General features: G+C 44.2%; 1 protein-coding gene across 2 annotated transcripts in view; it reads left to right on the top strand.

Annotated features, from left to right (window-relative positions):
- Positions 1–26550, top strand: part of LOC123642556 — a 100666-nt gene that overhangs the window by 30118 nt on the left and 43998 nt on the right. The gene's annotated exons all lie outside the window — the stretch shown is intronic.

Below are 26550 nucleotides of genomic sequence, written 5' to 3'. Positions count from 1 at the left end.
AAGAAGCAAAATACCTGCATTTTAGTCTTTGCTGGGTCTCTAACCAGCTATAGTACCTCAGGCAAGCTGCTTACCTATCCTGGCCTCATCTCCCGAACCTGTGCAATGCGCTTGGAGCAATGGCCTCTCAGGCGCATTCCGACAGCAGGAGTTAGTGAGCCTGAGAATATCAGCTTGGAGATATTTTGCTTTTCTTAGGGTGAGTGGTGTGATGTTGGTTAAAAACAAAGGCAGATAGTTAGGATTGGGAAGAGGAAGAAAATGGGCATTTTTCTGAGAATTCCTGTTTAATTCATTTGGGGAAAGGGGACACAGTCTGGGGACTGGTACATGCATGTGGCATCTCTGATTGGACATCTGCACTGGTGAGGCGCTATTTAATATGCTAAGACCGAGCTGAGCACCAGGGGGACCTTCCTTGCCCTCATGAAGCTCCTCCTCTAATTGTTGGGACAGAAAATAATGTATAAAGACACAATGAATGATCAGGTAGTGTTAAGAGCTGTGGAGAACTAATAAAGCAGGCTCAGCAGCTAGAGAGTGGAGGTGTTGAGGGGTGCTGTTGGAGAGGGGGTGATCGACGTCTTCTATGATAAGGTGACATTTAGGCAAGGTACCTGAATAAAGTGACCCACATGAAAACCTGAGGAAGGGCATTCCAGGCAGCGGGAACAGCAAGGGCAAAGCCTCTGAACATGCTTAGGCAGGTCAGTGTGGGGAGAGTGGCATGAACAAGGACACTTGGATTAGAAAAGGTGAGGTGAGAGCCAGAGCCAGATAACACAGGGCCTTGCTGGCCAAGGGGTGGACTTGGGATTTCGGTCTAAGTATGATGGAAGCCACTAGAGGGGGTGTAGAGGAAGCAGAGGTGGGTATCATGAAGGGAGTTGGGGAGGGCACTGGGGAACCCACATCTTACTAATGTCTGAAAAGCTGAGAAAGTCTGGAAAAGGCCCCCCTCCTTTGCCCTTTGAACACAGGGGAGCCATGTGCTCTCACCTGCATACCCTCAAGCGTGTGGACCTGTTTGTGGAGAAGGAGAGGAGAGGGTCTGACTTCCGTCTGTGTCCTGAAGTTCTTGCTTCTTGGAGAGTTAATTGCTCAGGGAGCTTTACTTTTTATGTTAGGTCATCTACACACACACACACACACACACACACACACACACACTGATTAAGGGCACAGGCTTTGGAGTCAGGTAGACTCAGCTTTAAATCCCAGCTATTGCACTTACTAGCTAGCTGTCCTTTGGGAAGTGAATGTACCTTTTGGAGCCCCCATTTTCTCCACTATAAAATGGTAATGTGAATAGAATACTTGTCACAGAGTTGGTACAAATATCAAATTAGAGAAACCATGTAAAGCACAGTTCCCAGTGTGTAGTAAGTGATCAATAAATTGTAGCTATCATCATTATTATGCTTAATAAGTAGTAGCTTCATCATCATCATCATCATCATTTACCTTCCTCATGAAATTTCCTTTATTTATTGAAACAAAATGCCAAAACAACTCAAAAGTTACATTTGCACTTCCAAAAATGTCTCTATTTTCAGCCAGCATGTCTTTTCCTCTCCAGGCCTGACCAGGCAGCCTGGAGTCTGGAGAGGAAGTTACGGGTGACGCTTTCCATGGGAAACCACCTGTCCACCCTTTTATATTCTCCTCAAAGAAATCTGTTGTCCTGGGAAGGATTTTCTTTGGATGGCAATTTGGCTGCTAAAATGAAGACAGGCTTCTGTGTGTCTGATCGCGTACCAGTTCCAGGGCTCTGCATGGGGGGTGGAACAGCTTGTCTTTAGCAGGTGATGGTAGAATGTCCTGCTGGGGGCCCCTTTTCCTTGCAGAGCCACAAGAATCTGGGCCGGCTGTTCGTGAGCACTGTCACGTGTGTGTGTGCACATGCCTCTGCACGTTTGTCTATGTGGTGTTCTTGGTAGACTTCAAAGGAGCTGGTCTTCATCTTATCTCCTACTTTGAGATGCTCTGTGGCTGTGTGTCACTGATACAGACAGAGTCACCTGCTGTCTGAACTGCCTTCCAAGAGGTTAGGACATTTCAGTTCTCTCAGAGAAGGTCATAAGTGGCGATAGATGAGGAGTTCCAGGGACTCAGTGACTCGCACCTGCAGAGTGTGGGGTGCCTTGGCCAGAAGGCTATCTAGTATGGAGAATAAATGTTTAGATTTCTGAATTAGACATTGTCAGGTTTGTATCCCAGCTCTAATCCCTGGTTGTTGCATAACTTTGGACAACTTATTTCTCTGAGCCCCAGTTTCCTTTTCTGTATAGTAAATCCTGGCACATAGTAAGTGCTCAATGAACAGTAAGTCATTACTAAGACTGGGGTTCTTGGTTGTGCCATTAACTAGCTGAGTAGCCTTACCTGTGGTGTTTCACCTTGACGTTCTGCTGGGTAGAAAGACTGGGGACTCAGAAGCACCTTCTAGCCTGAGGTCCTGTGATTCTACTAAGGGCTCCTCCAGGAGTCTTAGTTCCTTTGACCTTGCCTGTTCCTCTTGAATCACCCCCTCTCCCCTCTCTAGTGGAATCATTTCTGCCAGTGTAGACACACAGTCCACGATCTCCCATCTTTAAAACATTTTTCCATCACCCTTTGCCAAGTGGCTGCTCTCTTTCCCAGCAAATATCCTGAATGCTTTATCTACACATTTCCTCAGTTTCATAAGAGCAGGGATTCTGGGGGAAGCAGGAAAATGATGTGGAGAAGAGAAACTGTGCAGGTCTTACTTCCTCCAGGGCCTTGTCCCAGGAGACACACTGAGATGACACCCGTCCTATTGCCTCTCCTTGCTTGTGGTGGTTAATTTTATGTGTTAACTTGGCTGGGCCATGGTCCCAGATTTTTGGTCAAATATTATTCTTGATATTTCTGTGAGGGTGTTTTGGATGAGATTTACATGTAACTCTGTAGACTTTGAGTAAAGCAGATTGTTGTCCATACTGTGGGTGGCCTCATCCAAACAGCAGAAAACCTGAATAGAACACCTTGAGCAAGAAGAACTCTGCAATAGACGGTATTTTGCACTTGTGCTGCAGCATTGGCTCTTGCTGGCTCTCCAGCCTGATGGCCTTTGGACTTGAACTGCAGCTCTTTCCTGAGCTTCCATGATGCCGGCCTTCCCCATCAGATTCTGCATTTGCCAAGCTCTAAAATCTCATTACCCAATTCCTTAAATATTTCTCTCTCTGTCTCTCTCTTTCTCTCTCTCTCACACACGCACCCACCCACCCATTGGCTCTGTGTCTCTGGGGAAGCCTGACTAATACACAACTCTACCCCAGCCTGTTCATGTGTATCCTTCCCCCAAGTTCTGGTTTCTTCTCATAGAACTTATTTCTTGACAGCCATATAATTCAGGAGGAAAGTGACCTGGTATACACAGTCATATCAAGGCATTTGAGACAGATATGTGTCCCCTCCCATGCGTGATTTGCCTGTAGGGAAGGCAGAAGGCCACACTTTACACAAAGCTCACCAAAGATGGACATTCAGGCATCAATGGGGATGCCACCTCATTTTTCCAGAAAGGTAGGTCTGGTAATAGGCATAGAGCTAGAAAGAGCCGGCCTGCAATGAGAAAAAGAAGAAAACTTCACCTGCCTCGTCCAGCCTGCTGGAGTGATGTCAAGGAAGAGGCATGGGCCTTGGCATCTGATGGACTCAGGCTTAAATCCTTTGTCTTTGGGTAAATCTCTTAACTTCTTCAAGCCTCAGTTTCCTCATGTGGAAATTGCAGTTATAGTACTGCACAGGATTGCTATGAAAAACAAATAAATAAATATGTAAACTTCCTAGCACATGGTAAGAGCTAAACCAACGCTAGCTTCTTTATCTTCTTAAGAGAGAAACTTATTTGAAAGTAGACAAGGGCAGTGAGCATGATACAAAGTGCATCATCTTTCCCCGATGACATCCTGCGTTCTGGGTTTGCAGATGTGCATTTAACCGCAGGAGCAGCAAACCTGTAAAGAGAGCTGCTCACCTTTGAAAAGTGTCCTGGGAGAGCTACCCCTCTCACCTCTCACTATCCTCCTACCGTTGTTTCAGGACTCAGATAGGAGCATGTTTGTCATCCCTCACAGACTTTGAAGGAGTCTCTTACCTTTTTTCTCTGCCACGGGTCCCTGGGTCACCCTTGCATTGATCTGAGTAAGATCCAAGGCTCTCTTCCTTCTGTGGTCCCCTTGGGGGAAATGGTAAAGACATTATGAGAGTGGAGAGTCAACACAAGCTTCAGGAACAAAGACAAAAGGAACTGCATCTTACCTTTCTGCTAGATTTAAAGACACATCAGTTTATGTCTGTGGGCCTGATGGATAGCTTTTGAGAAATTTCATTTGCTCTGGGCTGTCTAATCCTCCTCTCTAATTCAAAACTATTAGGCCATATTTTTAAAAGGAAATTCCTTTTTTGAAAGTATCCATGAAAAATGTAAAGATTTCCAGCCATATATTCTGCCTGCTTTGGCATTCTTCAAAAAACCTACCTAGTTTGGGGAATGGAGAAACTAGCCTCATCTCGTCCTACCCTCAGTATAGATCTGTTTTTTTCAGCACAAGGACTGATAGAAAACCCATATTGCCTAATGGTATAACCTCCCTGTACTGACTTCTAATCTTTCATGCGACTCACACAGTCAGTTAGTGAGAGGCTGCTATATAGCTCCTCGATAGTGTTGGGTGCCATGGGGACATACAGAAGAAAAGAAGAGTCAGACATGGCAACCTGCCCACAAAGAATTGTAACTTTGAGCAAACTCATGCCCTTGCAACATTCACCCAAGGCACCCCATGACCAGGTGGCCATAAGAAGTATTGTCAGTACTGGGACACATTCAAGAGTAAAAGCAGGTGCTATTGGCAATTGCATCAGGACAACAGACATGAACTGAGCAGTGCTTACTTAGTACTGCTTAGTATTAAATACTGTAGTAAGTATTAATAACTAGTATTAAGTATGCTCTTCTCATAGAACTTATTGTTAAGAACTTACTTAGCCTTAAGAGCTATCTAGATGCTTCATAAGTCTGAACAAGGTTAATGAATGAAGGCCTTGTATTGTTCAGGGTTTTCCAGAGAAACCAGAACCAATATCTGTCTGTCTATCTCTCTATCTATCTATCTATCTATCTATCTATCTATCTATCTATCTATCTATAATGGGAATTGGTTCATGCAGTGGTAGAGGCTTAGTAATCCTAAGGTATGCATCTTCAAGCTGGAGAACAGGGCAAGCATGGTATAATTCAGTCTGAGTCCAAAGACCTAAGAACCACGGTGGCCCCTGGTATAAGTCCTGGAGTCCAGAGGGTTCTGATGTCAAAGGGAAAGAGAAGATGGATGTCCTAGCTCCAGAAGAGAGAGTGAATTCACCTCTTCTCTGCCTTTTGTTCTATGTGGGCCCACAGCGGATTGCATGGTACCCACCCACACTGGGTGAAGGCGGATCCTGCTTCCTCATTCAAGTCCACTGATTTGAATGCCAGTCTCTTCCAGAAACCCCCTCACAGACATACCCAGGAGTAACGCTTTACCAGCTATCTGGGTATCCCTTAATCTGGTCAAGGTGACACATAAAATCAACCATCACAGACCTGATCTCTCCAACTCTCTCTGCCTCGCTCGCTCTCTCTTTTTTTTTTTTTTTTTTTTGAGACAGAGTCTTACTCTGTTGCCTGGGCTAGAGTGCCGTGGCGTCAGCCTAGTTAGTGCACAGCAACCTCAAACTCCTGGGCTCGAGCAATCCTGCCTCAGCCTCCCGAATAGCTGGGACTACAGGCATGTAGCACCATGCCCGGCTAATTTTTTTTCTGTATATATATATGTTTTTTTTAGCTGTCCGTATAATTTCTTTTCTATTTTTAGTAGAGACGGGGGTCTCGCTCTTGCTCAGGCTGGTCTCGAACTCCTGAGCTCAATCTGCCTGCCTCGGCCTCCCAGAGTGCTAGGATTACAGGCATGAGCCACTGCGCCCGGCCTCCTCTCTCTCTCTTAAATATTTACTCCTATTGGTCAAAACCTATCAAAAGTGAGATTTTTCTCTAATTCCAATAATTAGAAAGACAAGTGGGGATAAAGTGGAGTCACGAACCTAGGATTTGATCTAAACATCAGGCCAGCTATCACTACAGATGGACAAACTCCAATCACCACCTATAACATGATGCATTTTGGACCAAATTGTAGCAGAATTGGAAGAAATCATTCCTTAGCACTGTCCTAGCACTGAACAGGGAACCCAGAATGAGGATAATTAAAAACGGCAGTGAGCTTTTGTTGAGCTAAATGAGGGAAGAACATTTTTGTGCCCGTGAGTTCTAGGAAAATTGGCCAGCAGGACTTTACTCCAAAGTCAACCGGCCAAAATCTCCAAGAAGTTCGATGAGGCCATCAGCTTAAGCCAAATTTAACGTGTGGCTGAGCATTTCTCCCCCATTTTTGGATAACAATTTTTATAAGTGACTTTTTGTTTCAAAGTCTTGTCCATCCATCCATCCTTGTCCATCCTTCTGTTGCCTTCCCAAGTCAGCAGTGCCCCTTTCCCGGCCCACCTGGTACCAGATGTTCCGCCAGCCACCACTGTGTGTCCCCTGTCCTCCGAGTGGCAGAATGTGAAATCTCAGGCGACATTCACCTGGAAGCGCTTAGCCCTCAACAGCTGCAACCCCTTGATTACCTTGCCCGCCTCGGCAGCTCCGTGCCGCCACTGTATCAATTGCTTGTCAATTCGGTTTAGCGATGACTTTGACTGACTGGGATGAGGGGAGTGGAGGTGGGGTGGAGGCGAATGGTTAAAATTAATTGCTACATAAGAAAAAATTGAAAGATAATTATTCCTGCTTTCCTGTCAGTGCTCGAGGGTAGATGACCTCATTAACTTGCAGCTTGTACACAATTCAATTACTAGGAGATGGAAAATACATTTTTAATTACCTCAGTGGCCTGCATACCATTCATCTCCATTTGCACGGTGGTTTTTTTTTTTAAACTGTTGTGCTCTGAAGTAGCACCATCTTAGAAAGGTTGCCCTAAAAGCCAGTTCCCTGCTTCTATTATTTCTGTTTAAGGTGGGATATAAAATGTGTGAGATTAACCCCTGGATGCCAGGTGAGGTGCAGGGTAACCCTTGCTGTAGTAATGTGTTTTTAATTAGCGTGGTGTGGCAGAAAATTCCCAGCTCCTAGTGAGAGAGAATTAAGGAGGAGAAAATTGTGTATTTGGTTTCCAGTCACTGAAAGAAGAAATTAAAAGCCGTGGAAAGCATAGAAATCAGGAAGGTGGGCAATACCAAGGTCCCTCTGGATCCCCAAGGAGAATTCTGGGAATTCTGTTTTGATGTCTGTTATTTCACTGATTGAATTAAATGATGACTTAATTATCTTAAGTGTAGCCTTTGGAATTTTTGTTTTTAAATTCCAGGCACAATGTAGAAAACTATCTGTACTGTGACAGTTTTGTAGCAGTTCCTGTGTGTATGTTGGCTGCTGTTGCTCTCGGTAGCAGTTGTGTTCTGAGAGTAGCTGTGCACCCGCTTTGCATCTCAGTCTGTCATCCCCCCAGTGCCCTGGGCTTGGGTTCCCAAATACTCTGAAACAAGGTAGGTGTGCTACCCTCTGGATAAAATCGCTCATATGGGACCTGCTTCTGTGACACCCAGCCACACAGGCAAGGATAGGCTGTTCTTCCCCACACTCTTTAACTACAGACCCTGAAGAAAGGCAGGTTTCTAGACTATACTTGTAAAGTATCTTTAGTCCATATATGTGGAGATTTGGGGGTCCTCTTTAGAAAGGCAACTTATTCGTGTGAACTGCTTGGTTATTGTTCATTGGTCATGAGTCAGGTGCCTTATACAGCAGGAGTAACAAGTATATGTAGTATATTTGGAAAAACCTGGATGACCTTTCCAGGTGACTTGCTATTGCGTGTATTTGGATATGGCGTCACAATTAAAACATTGCTCCTGAGCTGTACAGGAAAGATGTAAATATTAATAACAGTGAAACAGAAGTAAATTCTGCCAACACCAGGTTTTTAAAGGGGATCCTCCCTCCCTCCCTCCCTCTCTATCTCCCTCCCTCTCTATCTCCCTCCCTCTCTATCTCCCTCTCTTTAGGCATCAAGGACATTGACCGAACTCTGGGCAAGGGATGAATAAGAGACACCCCTGTTTTCATGGCTCTCATGGGCAACAGGGGAGATCGACATGTGAATTGGTAACTGGTAGTGTCACCTGATGGGCACAGCAATGAAGTACTCACACATGACTAGGAAGAGGCTGTGCTTGATATTTTTCCAGGTGTTCAGGAATGCTTTATGTTACAGAAAGCTTAGTTTGTAGCTCTCACTCCAGGGCAGAGTTTCTAATTTTATCAGGTGATCCATGGTTAGCTCTTTGAAAGATGGACCCAGAGTTCAAATGACCTTAAGAAGTTGGGAATTAGGACACGTGTTTTCAAGAAGGTACTAGGTCTGAAATATCACTCCCTTGGGGGTTCCTTGGGATCACTGAGGACCTTGTCCATAGTTCTGGAAATTTCTGAGAATTTGTCACTAAAAGAGTCTTGTAGGTTGTCCGTAGTTCTACCCAGTGGTGTGCTTTAGATGTTTAACAACTGACGGTCCAGAAAAAGTTTATTATAAATTTAACTGATATAAAAGATGTATAGCTCACAACTTACAAATATTTAAAAATACAACATATTTTATTGTAAATTTCACATAATGAACTGATTATTACAGAACGCTTTCATTTATTTTTATTGAACTCTTGTATCTGTAGCCAACCTGTGGTTTCAGTTCAACCACAGTGTGACAAAATCAGACCACAGATAAACACTTGATTACAATCTGATTCAGCAAAGAGGTTGCTCACATCACCAATGAATGAGTACAGTTACAACATGAAGGACACATCAAAGACGTACATTAAAACTTTATTCATTTGTCAATGATGTGAGATACTTCTTGAATGAGGCAGATAATAGTTTTCAAATACTAAAAGAACATTTCCTCAATTTTTTGTGCTATTCACAACATAACAGTTGCAAAGATGGCACTATTCATGTTTAATCTACATTATTAACATCTTTTGTCACTTTCTAAAATCTAGACAATCAACAAAACAGTAAATTAAGCTCTGGTTTGTGGTGTTTGCTGATTTCCAGGGTGTAAATACTTCACCATAGCCAATTTTAAGCTATAAATGAGATGTTGTAGAACATGGAGTTGGGAAAAGATGTTCAACAACACAGTATTATATAGTATTTCTACCACACAGGTATAAGAGCATACTTAGTAGTAAGATTAAGTAAATTAATTAGGAAGTGATGAGTTCTGAGTACTATGTTTATTATCTTATTTTTAATTTAATTTAATGTAATTTTCCAGCATTCCTGAGATATAATTGACAAATAAAAATTATTTATATTTACAGTATGCAAATGATGTTTTGATATCTGTATACACTGTGAAATGATTACCATAATCAAGCTAATTAGCATATCCATCACCTCACATAGCTATCTTACCTTTGTTTTTAATGTAATTTATTTGGTTTTCACAGTTGTGACCTATGACCTCATATCTGGCAACTTCCTAGATGGAGGTTTTCATCCCAGCCCCAGGTCATTTGGAAGACCTCTTCTAACACATAAGCATTCTCTATAAATGTTAACAAATCAGCCCTTAGAAGGACAGAATTATATAGACATAAAGGTTGAAGACTCTGGAGTCAAACAGATTGGGGTTTGAAGCCTGGTTCTTTCATTTACTGGTCATGAGTGGTTGGGCTGGTAGCTTACTCCTCTGACCCTCTGTTTCCTTGTCTGTAAAATGAAAATAATGGTACCAAATTTTCACAGTTGTTGAAGGATTAAATGAGATAATTTGAAGTTGCTTAGCATAGAGTCCTACATGCAGACAATGCATAATAAACAGTAGCTCTTAATATTAAATAATAGCCTACCACACTAGGTAGCAATTGAACTCAAACACTTTTTTCCCCCAGTTAAATGAAATAGTGATGATGGAGTGGAACAGTTGAAAGACATATGTTCCAGCAGGCAGGGCTCAGTCTCTGCTCCTGATACCCAACCTTTAATACTGTGCCTGGGGATGAGCTGGGTCACTGGAGTCACAGCCAGCTGTGTACCCGTCCCTGATCTTTGATGCTGGGTGGGAGGAACTTTGAAAATTGACTTCTTGTTTTGTTTTGTTTTTTTTTCACTTCGAAAATAATAAATGTTTATTGTAGAAACTTTAGAAGATACAGATAAGCCCAAATCTCCAGTAATTCTATACTCTTCAATAATGACATAACCTCTGTGAACACTTTAGTGTTTTTCTCCAAAGATTTCTGTCCGGTTCTCTTTGGCTGACAAAGGGTCTTAGTCTGGGTTTCTAAACAGAATGCACCCACCCGATTCAGGTGCTGCCGCTGCCTGGCCTCTCCACCTCCCATGGTGACACTGTCCAGCCCTTTCTGGTTCAGAGACTCTTCTGTGTCTGATTGAGGGGTCAAAGCTTGTGGTGGTAGCATGCAGTTTCATCTTTGATGCTTACTGCTTTTATTTTAAAGGCTGAAGTGTCCTTGCTGACTTAGAGATCAAGGCCTCCTTGATGGGCCTTGTGTACCAACTGCTACTTCTCTTGGGGGACACCAACAGTGGCTCTTGTTACTAGCAATTTGGTGTAGTGGTTAAGGATGGAAGCTTTGGGATCAAAAAAACCTGGTTTCAGATTGTGACCACCCCTCTTAGATCTGTGTCTTTGGGCACATGCCTCAGTGTCTTCATCTGTAAAGCATGAATTGGAATAGATAGTGCCAACCTCACGAGATTGTTGTGAGAATAAAATGCGAAAATGTATGTAAAGAGTTTAAAAAATATTAACATTCTTTTAAAATGTAATCATAGTTTAAACATGCTCATATAGATTCCTTTTCGAACCAAAAGCGATCCTTCACCTAACCAGTGGGGGACAGGGGTGGGAGAAGTGCACCCAGGTGCTGAGAGGAGCTAGGTCCACGCCAAGGTGTGCTTGGAATGGCACCTTGCACGTAGTCAGTATTGGCTATTATTATTCTGCAAATGTTTATTAAGAAATTAATAAGTATATAGTATAGTATAATAGACAATACAATAAATAATTATGCTTTATATTATTCAAATATATTTAATAAGATGCAAATAATTGTGAAGCATTGTACAATAAACAATTGTATGATTGGATTTACCAAAAAGATGCCCAAACTGATTATTTTAAAAATGAGGGCCAGGCGCAGTGGCTCACGCCTGTAATCCTAGCACTCTGGGAGGCCGAGGCGGGTGGATTGCTTGAGGTCAGGAGTTCGAGACCCGCCTCAGCAAGAGCGAGACCCGCCTCAGCAAGAGCGAGACCCCGTCTCTACTAAAAAAAAACAGAAAGAAATTATCTGGCCAACTAAAATATATATATAGAAAAAATTAGCCGGGCATGGTGGCGCATGCCTGTAGTCCCAGCTACTGGGGAGGCTGAGGCAGTAGGATCGCTTAAGCCCAGGAGTTTGAGGTTGCTGTGAGCTAGGCTGACATCACGGCACTCACTCTAGCCTGGGCAACACAGCGAGACTCTGTCTCAAAAAAAAAAAAAAAAAAAAACGGGAATAAAAACAATGAACTGTTCTTTTTTTGTCTTTCCTTTTGGCCAAGATCAACAACAAGGTTGATAGTACTAATGTGGGTGAAGACTCAGAGAAATAGACACTCTTTTGCATTGTTGCTGGGAGTAACTAAAATTGACATTAAGTATACTCTTTTGAACTAGCATACTTTCCCGAATTTATCCTAAAGAAATGATCATTTTTCTAAGCTGTAATTTCAAGGCTTTTCATTGTAGCATTGCTTATGATTATAAAAAACATAAAACAACTTAAAGGTCCAACAGTAGGAGAATGATTAAGTAAATTTTGATATTCTAATACCATATTGCCACTAAAAATTATAATATAAATCTGTATTTCTTTACAAAGGAAGATTGCATGATTAAGTGAAAAGAGCAGATTTTAAAACAACATGTTATGGCATGATTCTTATCTGTTTAAAAATGTGTCTGGGGTATATGTATGTATATGCACATGTATGAACATGAATGTGTGCACATAGTAACAATTCTGGAAGTTATATGCCAACAATTTAATAGTGGGGGAGTTTTAGAAGATACAATTATTCTTAAAACATTCCTATGGAATTTGAATTTTTTACAATAAATATATACTATTTTTATAATCAGGAGAAAAGAATCAAATTATTTCCTCTTATGCATTAAATTAAAAAGGAACTTACTGTTCGTGGAACAAGTGCAGCCATGTGTGGGTAATTAAGACAAGGGCCTGGCCTCAGGGCTAGAGAAAAGCCATGAGCTATATATACTTGTACAGTGAGAGCTAAGTGATGAGAGATTTATTCCAACTGTGTGTCTATGGTGGGTAGGCTTCATAGAGGAAGTGAATTTGAACTTGGCCTTGAAGGAAGAGAATCAGTGGGACATAGGAAAGAGCATCTGAATTGATAAAGCCAGTGGTACACAAACTGCATATAGTCTGAACTTAAAGTGATGGGTTTTCCCTCCAGAATTGCCCCTCAGAAAAGAAGGAGTTGGCTTATATTCAAGTCCTTCAAGTTCCCTCATATGATGGAATTCATTTTCAATTTTTATTTTGAAAAACCGCATTAGCCTGAAACGACCTAAATCAACGTTAGTTTCAATGGTTACAGAGGTTCCCAGCACTGATTTAAGGATTATTTCTTCGAGCATGACTTCACAATGGCAAGTGTTAGATTTGGTTATAAATGTGCCTTTTAGAAATCATGTTACAAAGCAATACAGTCAGTGGTTACACAGTGAAGCTCGTGAATGTACATGTAAGTACAAATGAGGGAAAGAGATAAATTATAATGGTATGTGAAAATAATATTTGCAGCTTGAGGTAAAATTTTCATGTTAGTAACACAGAGTCAAAAGTGCTGCATCTTAAGTAACTTAAATGGAGATGGAGATGAAGTTCTCTGGAAAACAAACTCAAAAAAGGCTCTAGAAATGACAAAAACTGATATTAGAATAAAATTACTTCATGAAATATGAAAATGGAGAAAGCATGACTTCTAAATCAGTATATGCTTTTGTATACCATGTGATTTTACATGTGTACATGTAACTAAATTAAATTAAATATTTTAAGTAGACATTTGGTTATTTTGTCCATATCAGGGTTTTTCCCCTGATTTTCTCCTTGGAAAAATAGGAAATTGGCATTTCAGGGGTTGCCTTATATTCAGACAGTATAGTATTTCCTGTGTTTAACATACACATGTCTCTGATATCTCTGTGATGTTCAATTTGTGATATTCTAATAAATAATAGTAACAACAACTGCCAACTTTGCCAACCTACTATGAGCTGTGGAATGTGTTTTATGTCTTTTAAACTCTACCTTTATTCCTTTATTTTAACCCTACAAGACAGATATATTAGTTTGTCAGGGTTCTGTAATGAAGTACCACTGAGTAGCCTAAAAGTGACAGAAATTTATTTTCTTACAGTTCTGGAGGTTAAAAGTCTGAGATCAGGGTGTTGGCAAGGTTGGTTTCTTCTGAAGGCTGTGAGGAAGACCCTGTTCCAGATCTCTCCCCGTAGCGTCTGGTGGTTGGTTAGCCATCCTGGGCATTCCTTGGCTTGTAGAAGCATCGCCCTGATCTCTGCTTTCATCTTCACATGGCATCCCTCATGTGTGTGTGTGTGTGTGTGTCTCCAAATTTCCCCTTTTGATAAGGGCACCAGGGCCCTGCTGACCTCGTTTAAACTTGATTACCTATGTAAAGACCCTCTCTCCAAATAAGGAGGTACCAGAGGTTAGGATGTCAAGTACGAATTTTGGGAGGGACACAATTCAACTCATAGCAGCAGGTATATTATTGCCCTTTTATTGATGTGAAAATTGAGACTTGAAATTGCCCAACTAGGAAGTGGTAGAGCCTGGAACTGAACCCAGCTTGGTCTAGAGCCGGCTGTTTTGCCTGCTTTCTTCAGCCAGCCGGCTTCCCCATACCTGCTGTGTCCCGATGGACACGGCCTTATGGAAATTCCCTCAGCAGCCCTGAGGTCTGCAAGGTTGTATGTGAAGAGTTGATGCTACGATGAAACCCTTTCACCCTGATAGCTTTATGTTCAATTGTGAACCAGAGTACAAACAGATACTTTCATCATGTCTGTATAACTAGTCTTCACCGTTAGGAAACCCAGTAACTAAAACCTAAGTTCTTTCCTTTGTCCATTTACTATATATTAGGCACCTGCAGTAGGTAGGTAATGCTGAGAAAATTTAAAAAGGCAGGATACTGGCCCTCACCCATTCCTGTTGCTAGACTGAGAGGTGCACAATCAAATTAAAATTTAAAATGGGAAGCCCATATGAGAGCATAAACTTGGCTTGGAAATCATGGCAGAACTTCGAGTTTTAATTAGCTTTAGAAAAAAAAAAACCTAGTTTCTCAGTGCTTTATATTACAGTTTTCCTCCACCTTGATAGCGCTTCATTGAAGAACGGAGGATTTGGGGAGAAAATTGTGGTACCTTTCCAGACTCTGAAATAGCTACAAACTTTTAGTAATTGTAAACATGGAGGGATAGAAGCCATTTTATTGAGCTGCTTGTCCAGTTCTGGGCTTGGAGTTTGATAGACATGGTCTCATTTCATTTAATTCTTGCAACAACCTGATATTCTAGGTGCTATTTGCTCTGTCTTACAGATAAGGAAACTTAAGGTTGAATGCGGTGAAACAGAGGGTGAGTGTATTCACTCATTCCACGGCTGTCTCCTGAGCACCCTCCCTTTTCGGGCACTGAGTGTGCAGTGATTGATGAAACAGACGCCCCCAAAGCTGAGAGTACAATCTGGCCATGGCCTTTTCTAAAGCCTGTGCTCTTAACCAACATGAAGGGAGAAATGTCACTGAGGTTAAAAAGAAGCCGGATAGGACCAATCCAAATGAAGCCCCATTGATTGGATAAAAAATTGTCAGACTGGCCAGAATGGCATTAGCTTGCTCACTGTCTCTGCCAACACTGTGGAACTACAATCAAACACTGCTGCAGTGGTACCACTGGGGTCAAAAAACTCCATTCTGTAAAATACAAGGTCACATTATTGCTAGTGAGAGGTGAGTGGCAGGCCGGGGTGCATTTGCTGCCAATTGTTGGTTGCCTTATATCCAAATCAGTATTAATAAGGGACTTGCGACTAGGGTTTCACTATAATATATCTAAAATCATGAGCAGTGCTCAGAGAAATATGCTTTAGTTATTTGATTTCTAAAAATGTGTTATTGTTTTAATTGTATTCCCCAAATCTTGTTTCTTTTAAATTTCCTTATAGCTCTAGCCCAGAGTCTTTCAACCTTGGCACTGTCCAGATTTTGGGCCTCATAATTCTTTGTTGTGGTGGGTTGTCCTGTGCATCGTACAACAGTTAGCACATCCCTGGCCTCTACCCACTAGATCCCAGCAGCATATCCCCCTGCAGTTGTGACAACCAAAAGTATCCCCAGACATTTCCAGATGCCCTCTGGGAGACAAAACTGCCCCTGGGGCTGAAGGTTAAGAACTACTGCTCCAGCCCTGTGGTACTTGGCGTTATCAGAAGGCCCGTCACGTTTATTGGGTATGTGGTAGAATGCACTAGCAGCTGGCAATGTGCTAGGAGCTGTGTTGGGACATCTGTCCATCAGGCAGAGGGTGAGTGTGGCTGGGCTGAAGGGTTTGGAGGTGGGGGAGAGAATGTTCATGGCCTGTTTGGGGCCCAGAAGCATCGTGTATGGAGCAGAAGTGGACGAGAAAGCAGGACAGGTGGGTTGGGATTGGAGTGTCTTGAATGGCTACACATAGCCGGACGGAGCAGAGACTCTCAGGAACTCTCTTGGGTAATAGGGCATCTTGTCAGGATGCAGGGTCTGTAGATGGACAGGGCCATCATGGGGCTCACCCTCATCCTGGATGCAAGGTCTCTTCTTCAGCACCTGGGCTTTGCCGTCTTCCCCTGTGCTCCGCCAGCAGTGCAGATGCTGCTCCTCTCGTGCTCTCTGCATCTCTGCGGGTGCTTGCTTCTTCCTGCTGTGGATTCCTGTTGGTTTGCTTCTCTTTGACGCTTTATCTTTGCATTCTACAGGGAGACTGAGTCTGCTGGCTTAACTAGTCACCATTATCCTCACTGGACAGAGTGTTGGTGCTGGCCACATCGTAGGTCATGCTCAGCCTGCAGGTGGATGGCTTTTGGATCAGGTGCCCAGCCATGGTCTAATTTTTGGCTCTATCTTGCTTGTGGATTGGCCTGGGGCTGCTTCCCACATCAAGGAGTGTGACATTGATGGTACCATGGTTGACATGTCTGGAATGACAACCTAAGGAGTTCAGATTTTAATTCTGGAAACAAGGGGCAGAGTATCTAGTGTTCTGAAGGAGTGGAAGCTGACGCCCACGGGCTCCGTGTTGGAGAAGGGCAGTCCTCTGGTTGGCCTGGGCTGGGTTCAGACCCCAGTTTGTTCACTTACTAGCAAGTAACTTCGGGCACTTTAACCACTGTAAGCCTCAGTTTAGCGATTGGGATGATCATAGCACCTACGTCTCCAGAGTACAGGGACTTTGCCTTTTTGCTGCTGGGTCCCAAGCTCCTAGCACAGTGCCTGGCACATAATACGTACTAGTATCTGTTTATTAAATAAGAATAACAGCATTCATTGAGTATTAACAGCATCCCAAGCACTTTTCTAAGCATTTTACATATGTCAACTCAACCCTCACAATGGTGAGAGGAGGTATAAACTGTTACTATCCTCTTTTTATAAGTGAGAAAACTGAGATCCAGAAAAGTTAAGTCACGTACTAGAGACACCTACAAAAAAATCCAGGCAGCCTGGCTCTGGAGTCTAAGCTCTTTACGGCTGTGTCGTGTCCTTTCTGAATCCAAGATCTGTGGATATACTCTATGAAAAGGTAAGCCCTTAACACATGGTAGCCACTTTTAGAAAAATAAAACGCTGCCCATTGCAAGGTAGATCCTAACAACAATGGGAAGGAAAGAGCAGTGCCTCGATACGTGGTATTACACCAATGCTTTTCAGCCGGGCAGTCTATCTGTCCCTCTGTCTGTCTGGGAGGTTGGTACAGTTAAAAATAATAGTCAATGATGACACAGAGTTTACTCTGTTCTAAGCACTTTATGTATATTAACTCAATTTTTCTAAAGATCCAGTGAAGCGGGCACATATTATCCTCTCCATTTACAGGAGAGAAAAAAAAAGAGGCACAAAGAGGTTAAGTAGTTGCTCAGAGTCACACAACCAGGAAGTGGCAGAGCTGGGATTGAACGCAGGGGATCTGGCTCATAACTGCTCGGCTATGCTGCCTCAGGAAAGTCCCCTGCGTGGACCAATTACGATGATACAATCTACCTGTCACGTGCAACCCTATGAAGACCTTTCAGAGTCTCTGTTTCTCCCAGCAAAGGCGAAAGTATTTTAAATCCCAAATGTGTAATTCAGAGTCATGGGATGAAAATGCCTGTCTGTGCTTCCTAAGTTGGGTGCAATCTCGGCTTCCTTTTGGATGCGTGCTTGAAGAACATTGCTTTTCTTTACATTACTTTGTGGCTTTTCAGTGTCTGGACATTTACCTATATTATCTCAAATACACTGTGAACTCCTTAAGAGCCATTTTCTCATCCGGAGCTGCCTCATACCATGATCCTGACCACCGTGGCTTCCAAACCTACATAAACCTATTTAAACAGGACTCAGAATTTCTTTGATTCACTGTGCTCAAGGCAGCATGGAGGGTTATAGAGGTGAGCGAGGCAAGTTTCTTGGCCTGGAGAACTTGCAATCCGGCAGGGCCTGTCCACCACAAAAGCAACCAAATGTATAATAGTAACAGGCAGAGTAAAGAAGCGCTCGGTTAAGGTATAAACTGTGTGTCGTGGAAATGCTGCAAATGGAGGGATTAATTTGGCCTGGAGAGGAGGGAATATTTCATCTGGATTGAAAGGAGCAATGATAATTCTGTTGGGAAGGAGGGTCCGGTGCATGCAGGCAGGTGAGGCAATAAAAGTCTGTTGGGATTAAGTTGTTAGGGGATCCTAAATGGCAATTGAAGGCGTGTGAACATTATTCTGTAGGCAGTGGGGAGCCACTGAAGGATTTTGAGCAGGAGAGTGACATAATCAGCTTATGTTTTAGGAAGATAAGTGGCTCAATGTGAAGACTGGATGGGGAGGGAGAGACTGGCTGCTGGGAGGCCAGCTCTTAGGAAGTCACTTCAGTAGCCCAGATGAAGGATGGTGGGGACCTACGGGGGCAGTGGAGGCAGGAATGGGAGGGGGAGACGGATGTGTATGACAGTAAAAGTGAGACGACACAATCCGGTTACTGATCAGTCAGTGGTGATGGAAATGGAGGAGCTGAAGTTTGGTTTCCATCAAGATGAAGTGGCAGAGTAGCAACAGAGGGGGCCAGATCCTGTCCTTTCCACCAGCCTAGTAGCGCTACATAGTGAAAGCCTGAAGCCACTCGGCCTACAAGTGAAGTATTGGTCATGTCTTCCGAAGAATATCTGATAGTGAGAGATCCCAGGCATTTTCTTCTGGAAGTTGAGTTGATTGGAGGCAGGGTGTAGGCCGTGGTTAATTCTACCAGCACTAAACCCACAGCCAGGAAGCAGGGGCCATGTGAGCAGGTCAGGGTGGAGACGATGTTTGAAGGAGCAAGTTCAGAAATGGGAGAGGGGTGACTCAGGAACGTGTGAGATCTGACCCAGGGAAGGTGGGAAGGCTCTGAAGTTCAAGTTCACCAATGAGACTTGTAATCCCTCAAAGACCTACCTCTGGTGGGGGGCTTATGCCTGAAGTATCTCTTTCTGGGTGTCTCAGGTGAGTTTCCCTCCTTCACCTGAGCCTGGCTCCTAGGTTAGTATCTGTACCCATAGTCCACACTTCCCCTTTACTGTCATTTGTTCCGCAAAACTGCCCAACCCTATATAGGACAGGTGCCACATTTGATGCTGGGGATACATGGATGAATTCACACTTAGGCTCTGGACTCACAGACCTCCTAATCCCTTGGGGGAGGAACAAAAGGAATTAAGGGTTGTAAAATTCAAAGGAGGAAGGGATTCATTTAGCCTGGAGCAGGCGGAGGGTGTACTTTGGTGGTCTCCATCCCAGGGGGGATGATGTTGAACTGGATTTTGAAGGAGGAGCAACCAAGTGAGAATGTGGGGGCAACAGCACAAACCCCTGAAAGTGTCCACGGGGTATGGTTCTCAAAGGGATAGAAAATAGAAGTAGGGTGAGGAAGGAATTGTCAAGGTGAGGATGAGGATGGAAAAGTAGATTGGGCCAGATGGTGGTGCTGAGGAGTTAAGTGGTGGGAGAGACACGATCCCATCATGCTTTAGGGCTGCAGGGTGGAGGAGAGATGAGGGAACAGAGATGGGGAGCTGTCGTAGTATCCCAGAGCAGAGATGTTGAAGGCTGGCATTCCGTGCTTGGCACACAGAGGCTGGAAAGTAGCTGTTGCGACACAGAATTTACAGAGCTTGGTGACTGTGGATGCAATGGGTGAGTAAGAAGGAACACACCAAGGAGGTGGTGGGACTCTGGCCCAACCTGCACCTGGCTGGCTAGGGGATGGGTCTGTGTGTCCCCAGTCTGCCTGGTTCTTCTTCAGGATGCTGACGTCTCACAGTGGTCACTGGTAAGACTGACGACGATCCTGCCCCGTGGTTGCTGTGGAGCCAGACAGCTGCCCACAAACACGCAACCTTAACAAAAGCAGCCTCAGTAGACTGCAGGAGGAGAGGGGATTTCATTTTCATTTCACGAATCAAACTTGCTGTTTCAGGAAGGCTCGGTTTTAGCCTGTGGTTGACTGAGGAGTCAGGGACCGCTTTCGTAGCAAAAAGAGGGCAGCCTTTCAGGACTGGCCCCCTCCGGCCCCTCACGGGGCCACAAGGGGAGGCTTTTAAGAGGATGCTATTTGGAAAAAAAAAATAAAACAGAGAGTGGGGTGGGGGAGATGTCAAAAATCAGAAACAAAAAAGCGCAGGCACAACTCCAAGCCCGGCTGAGGAGTTGCCAGGAGGCCAGGTGCTGCTGCTGGAAGCCACACTTTCCACTTGGCATCGCCGTCTGTCATGGCGGCGTTTCCTGTGCTGGACCGGGAGGGCCGTCTCCCCGCTGGTAGGGGCTCGCCGGGGTGGTTTCAGAGAGAGAGAGACAGAGACAGAGACAGACAGAGATCAGAAGGCCCCGTGGAGTTGTTCCCTCTGGGGGCTCAAGGGAGGGGTGGTGACAGGCCTGCCCTCTCCGTTTCTCCTGAGAGTTCACTTCTCCTGCCCGGTTCTTCCCAGGAATGCTTCTCTGTGAAGCTGAGTAAATTCCTTATTGGTTGGGCCCTTTGTGGCCCCAGCCCAAGGCCCATCTCCACTGCACGTCTCCAGAGCCTCTAGGACACCACCCAAATCCCATTCTGGGTCTGGAGCCGTTGTCTTCTAGAATCAGAGCACAGGGCTGGCCTGCCTCCAGGGTGCTTGCTGTTCCCTACACGTTTTCAAGCCGCTGTTGGTTCTGTTTGTTTCTGTTCGGAATCACAAGGAAGACGTGTGGATCTCTTTCCAACCACGTGTCTCTCAGCATAAAGAATGCATCTTGAAGGGGTCAAAATGGGCTTCCTTCCTCAGCCACGGGTTGCACTCCAGGTAAACACAGTTCAGTTTAACCAAGTCTCTCTGGGGCTGCTGCTTTCGGATATGGAGACTAATTCTCACTTTCATCTGGCAATTTTTAACCCAAGTCTATGGAGTTGGATAGGAATAAACTGAAGCTGGACCAGTCAGTTACTAAGCTGACATTTATTGAGTACCTACTAGATGCTCAGCACCGCAGAGGGTGGGAAGTACACAGTGTAATGAGAGACTGCACTGGTTTACAAAACAGTGTGACTTGGCCTCTAGGGCCAGATGACCTGGGTTTGAATCATTACTTCCTCTTTTACTAATTGCAAGGCCTGGGGCAAGTTGTTAGCCTCTCTGAGCCTCGATATTCTCATTTGTAAATGAGGAATTGTGTACCTACCTTATAGGACTGCTAGGAGGTTATATGAGACAGTCCACATAAAGCACTAATTAGCACAGTGCCTGGTGCATAATAAGGACTCAATAAGTGGTAGATATTATCCTGAAAGAGGTTAGCACTAGGTAATGTGGGAATGCCAGAGATGAGCCCTAATTGAGCTTTGCCTGGAGGAGGGGACACCTGACCACAAGCTTAAAAGGCAAGTAGGAAAGAGGCAACAGGGACGTAACAGAAAGCTTCAGTTTGGAAAAGGTCATGGTTAAAAAGCCACTTTGAGCCAGGTGCGGTAGTGTGCACCTGTAGTCCCAGCTACTCAAGAGGAAGAAGCAAGAGAATCTCTCAAGGGCAGGAGTTAGACAAGCCTGGGCAATATTGTGAAAGCATGTTGAGGAAAAAAGAAATAAAGTGTGGCAAAACAAAAGTACAAAATATAACAGGACAAATAAATTCAAGTAAATCAGAAATTATTTTAAATGTAAATAAATTAAAAAATAAATAAATAAAATTTAAAAAGCCACCTTGGAAGCCTTATCCTACATCAGTGTTACACTCACCGACCAGGTCTGAGATGGGCATGATTAAATGTTCTCCAAAGGGTCTTGGGAGTTAAGCTTTGCCTTTAGGGGCTGCAGCGTTTGTAAAATAATGAAAGGACTAAACTGGCACAAAAGCAATAAGCTTTGTGGTGGTATTCTGGCTTGTAATTTGCATTAGACATAATTACATTTCCTAAACATAAAAGGAAATATTTGTGATCTGCAGAGAGGGGGCCCAAACACACAAAGGCAGGTCTCTCTTGGTTCCCTGACCCATTAAGTGACAATTACAGTACCTGTGTTAAACATCTTCTAAGTGAAATAAGTTGCCATAGCTCTGTTCCGCTAATGCTTGAGTAATAGCATTTCCTCCCTCAGTTGCATAAATGCCAGCATTTATGATTTTAAATAATAGCACATAAAAGCCCAGAAGGAATCTCTGAAGTATTTGCTGGCTTTCTTTGCCACCCCAATTTAGAATTTCAAGTCCTTTTCCTCCTTTATTTTTCCCTCCTAAGACACTGTTGACCCCACTGTAGCACCAAGGAGTAGGAATGACTATGTATAGCAGGAAATTCACAATAACAGGGAATTAAATAAGCTTTCATTTTTTTCATGTAAAAGAAGTCCAGAGGTAGGCAGACATGGCTGGTATGACAGGGACCCAGGCTCCTGCTGTCTTTCTGCTCCACCATTCTGTGACAAGGCTTCCATCCTAAGGACAGCTCCTGGGGCTTCACCCATCATGACGGCAGGAAGGAGGAAGTGGGGAAGGACAGGTGGGCAAAACTTCCAGCTGAGCCAGCTTCCCTGAGGAGTTTTTCTGGAAGCCCCACATAACACTTTTGCGTACAACTCATTGGGCAGCGCTTAATCTCTTGACCACACTGTCTGCAAGGGAGGCTGGAAAATGTAGTCTTTTAGTTGAACGAGCGCATTGTCACCTGGGATAGCACTGGGGTTCGGTTATCAAAGAAGGGAGGAATGGACACAGGATAGTAATCAGAGTCTATTCCATACTGTCTTCTTTGAAGCGTTTTTATTTACACCACTTGCTTGCAATTTTACATGTACCTTGCTCAGGAGAGTGTCTGTGGTCTCTGTGGGCAAGTGACTCTTTTGTCCCCATTTTTGTCTGTCCCCATGAGGCATCTCTAAGACTGTCTATAGCCTGGAGAAAAATGCCAAGGCTTGCTTAAAAGGAATGCGAGACGGAGAACCCAGCATTTCCTATTTTGAATCCCTACTCTTTGAGCTTCATTCTTGGCTTCATTGTCTTAACTGCCTTCATGTCAGCCTGTTACTTATTGTGATTTAAGCAACTGCCTTGACTCTGCTGTTTGATGTACCCGCTGGCTACTTCCACTACCCCAGGCTCTGTTTTCTTTACTGCTGGACTCCTCTATCTCTGAAGCAGAGAAGTTCCACCGGTGGTCCTTTGGGTAACATCTCCAGAAGTCCCCTTACCTGTACCTTGTTTTCAAGTTGGATTCCCTGGGGAAAACTGAGCCCTATGAGGGCACCCAGACATTCAGAATGAAAGGGAAGGGTCAGGGCTGTCAGAGCAGCTGGCTGTGATGGGGTTGGGACGAGGAGAGGGCAGTGATGGGGGTAAAGCTTCTCAGCTCAGACAGGAAACTCAAGTAAGATAGCAGTTCCCTAAAATCTGGAGATCGCATTCGTAATAAAGAGTGAGATAGCCCACAGCTGCATGGTTGAGCTTTTAAAGAAATAATTAAAAATAACTCCTATTGCCTTTTTCGTTTTATAAAAGCAACACAGCTCTATTGTTAGAAATTTTTAAATTGCAGATTAGCAGAAAGATTACAATTAAAAAGCACCATGATTCCATTACATAATGATAACTACTGTGAATACCTTGGTAAATATCTTTCCAGACCTTTTTCTGTACATTCATATATATACAAATATAGTCATGCATCACTTAATGATGAGGATATGCTCTAATAAATGCATCGATGGGTGATTTTGTCATTGTGCAAACATCGTAGAGTGTACTTACATAAACCTAGATGGGATAGGCTACTACATACCCAGGCTACATGGTGCGGCCTATTGCTCCCAGGCTGCAACCCTGTGCAGCATGTTACTCTACTGAATACTGTAGGCACTTTTAATGCAATGCTAAGTATTTGTGCATCTACACATATCTAAACATAGAAAAGGTACAATAAAAATATGGTGTTATAATCTTATGGGGCCACTGTCTTATATGCGGTGCATCATTGACTGAAATGTCATTGTGTGGCACATGACTGTATTTTTAAATAAAATAGAATTATATTGTTTATAATTGTTTTTATTCTATGCTATTTTGATTTGATAATATAGAATGAACATTTTTTCTCTGCCAAGAAATATTATTCTATTTTACACTGCTGATAGTCCCTTGAATGGGTACCATATATTCATTAATCAATCAATCCATTATTAAGCATGTTTCCAACTTTTCGCTAAATAATACTACTACTAGGAAGCTATTACTATAGGATGTCTATATAGCTAAATCTCTGGATGCATCCATCTGTATTTATTTGGTATAAATTCCTAAATAAATTGGGAGTCCCAAGAATGCAGAGATTTTTAAGACTTCTGGTTACTACGCCCAGTGGTTTCTCCCCAGCAGGGCTGAGGAATGCCCGCTGGGGCGGCGGGTGCAGTCGCCCAGGCAGCCACCTTGCCTTGGCATCTCGGCTGAAGACTGACACCTTTGGTAGCTTTGTAACTGCTTCCACCCCCAACTACGCATTCCGCCCAACGGCAGCAGAACATGCACATTTATTCTGTAGGAAAAGACTACCGTCAAGAGGGGAGGGAGGGATCGGAGCGTGAACTCCCAAAGCATGACAGGATAGGATTGGCCCCTCTGTCAGATGGTTTGGGGAAGCCATGTGCCCAAGAGGATGAGCCCAGCACAGAGATTGAACTAGAAGAATTCAGTGTATGCCCCTGAACAGCTTTTGCTCACACTCCCCTCAGCCACTAGTGGGAAAACCTCCTCATGAACATCATTGACTTGAAGTGTCTGCATCTTGTGAGCTCTGTGGAAAAGCAGTGGAGACCGGATGGTTGACGGAGAACAAGAATCAGGAGGAGGAGGAGACGCAGGCCAGAGTCGTGGAGGCATTCAGGCACCATCGCCTCTCTGACAGGGACCTGCTGCCCACCTTGCCCAGCCTGGGGCCAGCCCATGAGCCCACCATGAAGTGTCCCCTGCCCCGAGCAATCCTGTCACAGCCGTAGCTCCCAGGCTCTCGGATCTCCTGTTCAGGAGGCCCAGCCCTCTCTCCGTCACTCTGCCCTTACCCATTGAAGTAACCTGCTTGCTCGCTTTGCTGAGGAACTGGGCTTCAGCACCTTTTGACCTTGAGCCTTTCCCGGCTCCAGGTGACTGAGGCTGATGGGGCCACAGCAGTTCTGAGGGAGAGATTGTGTCTCTTACGTTCTGTGAGCCTCTCAGTCAGTCTCTCTTTCCTATCTAGTCACACAGATCCAGTTCCCTTACCTCTTTGCCAGGCTTCTCTGGTGAATGAAACCACTGAGAGAGCAAGACAGACAGATAGACAGACAGGGAAAGGTCTTCCTACAACAGCGAGCAGCTGAGAAGCGGCACAAAGGACACAGAGAGGTGGGGCCCTGGTGCCACTAGCCACAGGAGATTCAAGAAAAGAAAAAGCCACTACAACTCCCAACCTGCTGTCAAGGAGCTTGCAGCGTGGCAGGGGAGATGGCCGCCAACCTAAGTGTCCCCAGTGAACCGTGACTGGTTAGGGAAGAGGTGTGGGCGGGGGGCAGGGGGCGTGGTGCTGAGGGAGCCGAGGGCAGAAGCAGCCTAACTGTGCCAGGACCCAGCATCCCAGAAGGGTTTCAGACCAGCTGAGTCTGGGGCAGGAGGAGTTTGCCAGGTCGAAAGCAGAGGCTAGACAGCAAGGCAGGGGGACAGTCTGGGCAAAAGCATGGAGTGCTGAACGCTGGCAAGGAGTCTGGGGAAAGGAAATTCTGTAGCCTGGAAGGCCTGGGTTGTTGTGTTTAGGAGGAGGAACATCATCTTGCAGGCAGTTTGGAAGCCATTTTTCATGAGCAACAAAAAGGTTGCAGAGACAGGGGAATTAATCTTGCAGGATAGTGGGGAAAGGTTTGGGGGAGGAAGAAGGATTTGAAGAGGGGGAGAGACAGAGGACAGGCAGCCCGGGGGGTGGGGGTTGGGGGATGGCATGAGCACTGGAGGTGGCATTAAATAAGGCATGCGAAGGGGTGAGGAAAGGCCAGCCTGGTCAGTTGGAGGATTGGTGTGGGGTGGTGTCAAGAGTTGAGGCTGCAAATAGATACATGTGGGGAGAAAGGAGACATTGGAGGATTTGGGGCAAATACAGGTGCTTTCAAGTAAATATTTGAGGAGGATTCATTTCTTGGCCATGTATAGATGTTTGGATGGGGGAAAGACTAAAGGGATCAGGCCAGTGATGAGGTTCTTGTAGAAATCCTGTAAATTTCCTGTAAGTTCCCTGTGAGACAAAGTCTCCTTTGCTTCCTGCTTGTCTGCGTTCTAGAGGTACTGTTATGCCAGGGATTAAAGAAGGATCATCAAAAAACATCTATCTAGACTGTGTTATTTTAGCTCCCTACAGAGATGGCTTTTTTGGTTTCAACTTGAAGCTTTTGTGCTTGCCTTTTGTGGAGTGCTGACATAAGAAGTTCTGAAGAACATTTCCTTATCTTTTGCTAAGCTGTAATTAAACACATTGACAGTCCTCTTACTTAGTGACCTTTTTATAAGTAACCACACAATCAGTTGCTCTCAAATTTAGCA

This window comes from Lemur catta, chromosome 7 (genome assembly GCF_020740605.2).
Source record: "Lemur catta isolate mLemCat1 chromosome 7, mLemCat1.pri, whole genome shotgun sequence".
Classification (NCBI taxonomy): Eukaryota; Metazoa; Chordata; class Mammalia; order Primates; family Lemuridae; genus Lemur; species Lemur catta.
The sequence above is the reverse complement of the archived record's forward strand: the minus strand, read 5'-3'. Positions and strand labels throughout refer to the sequence as shown.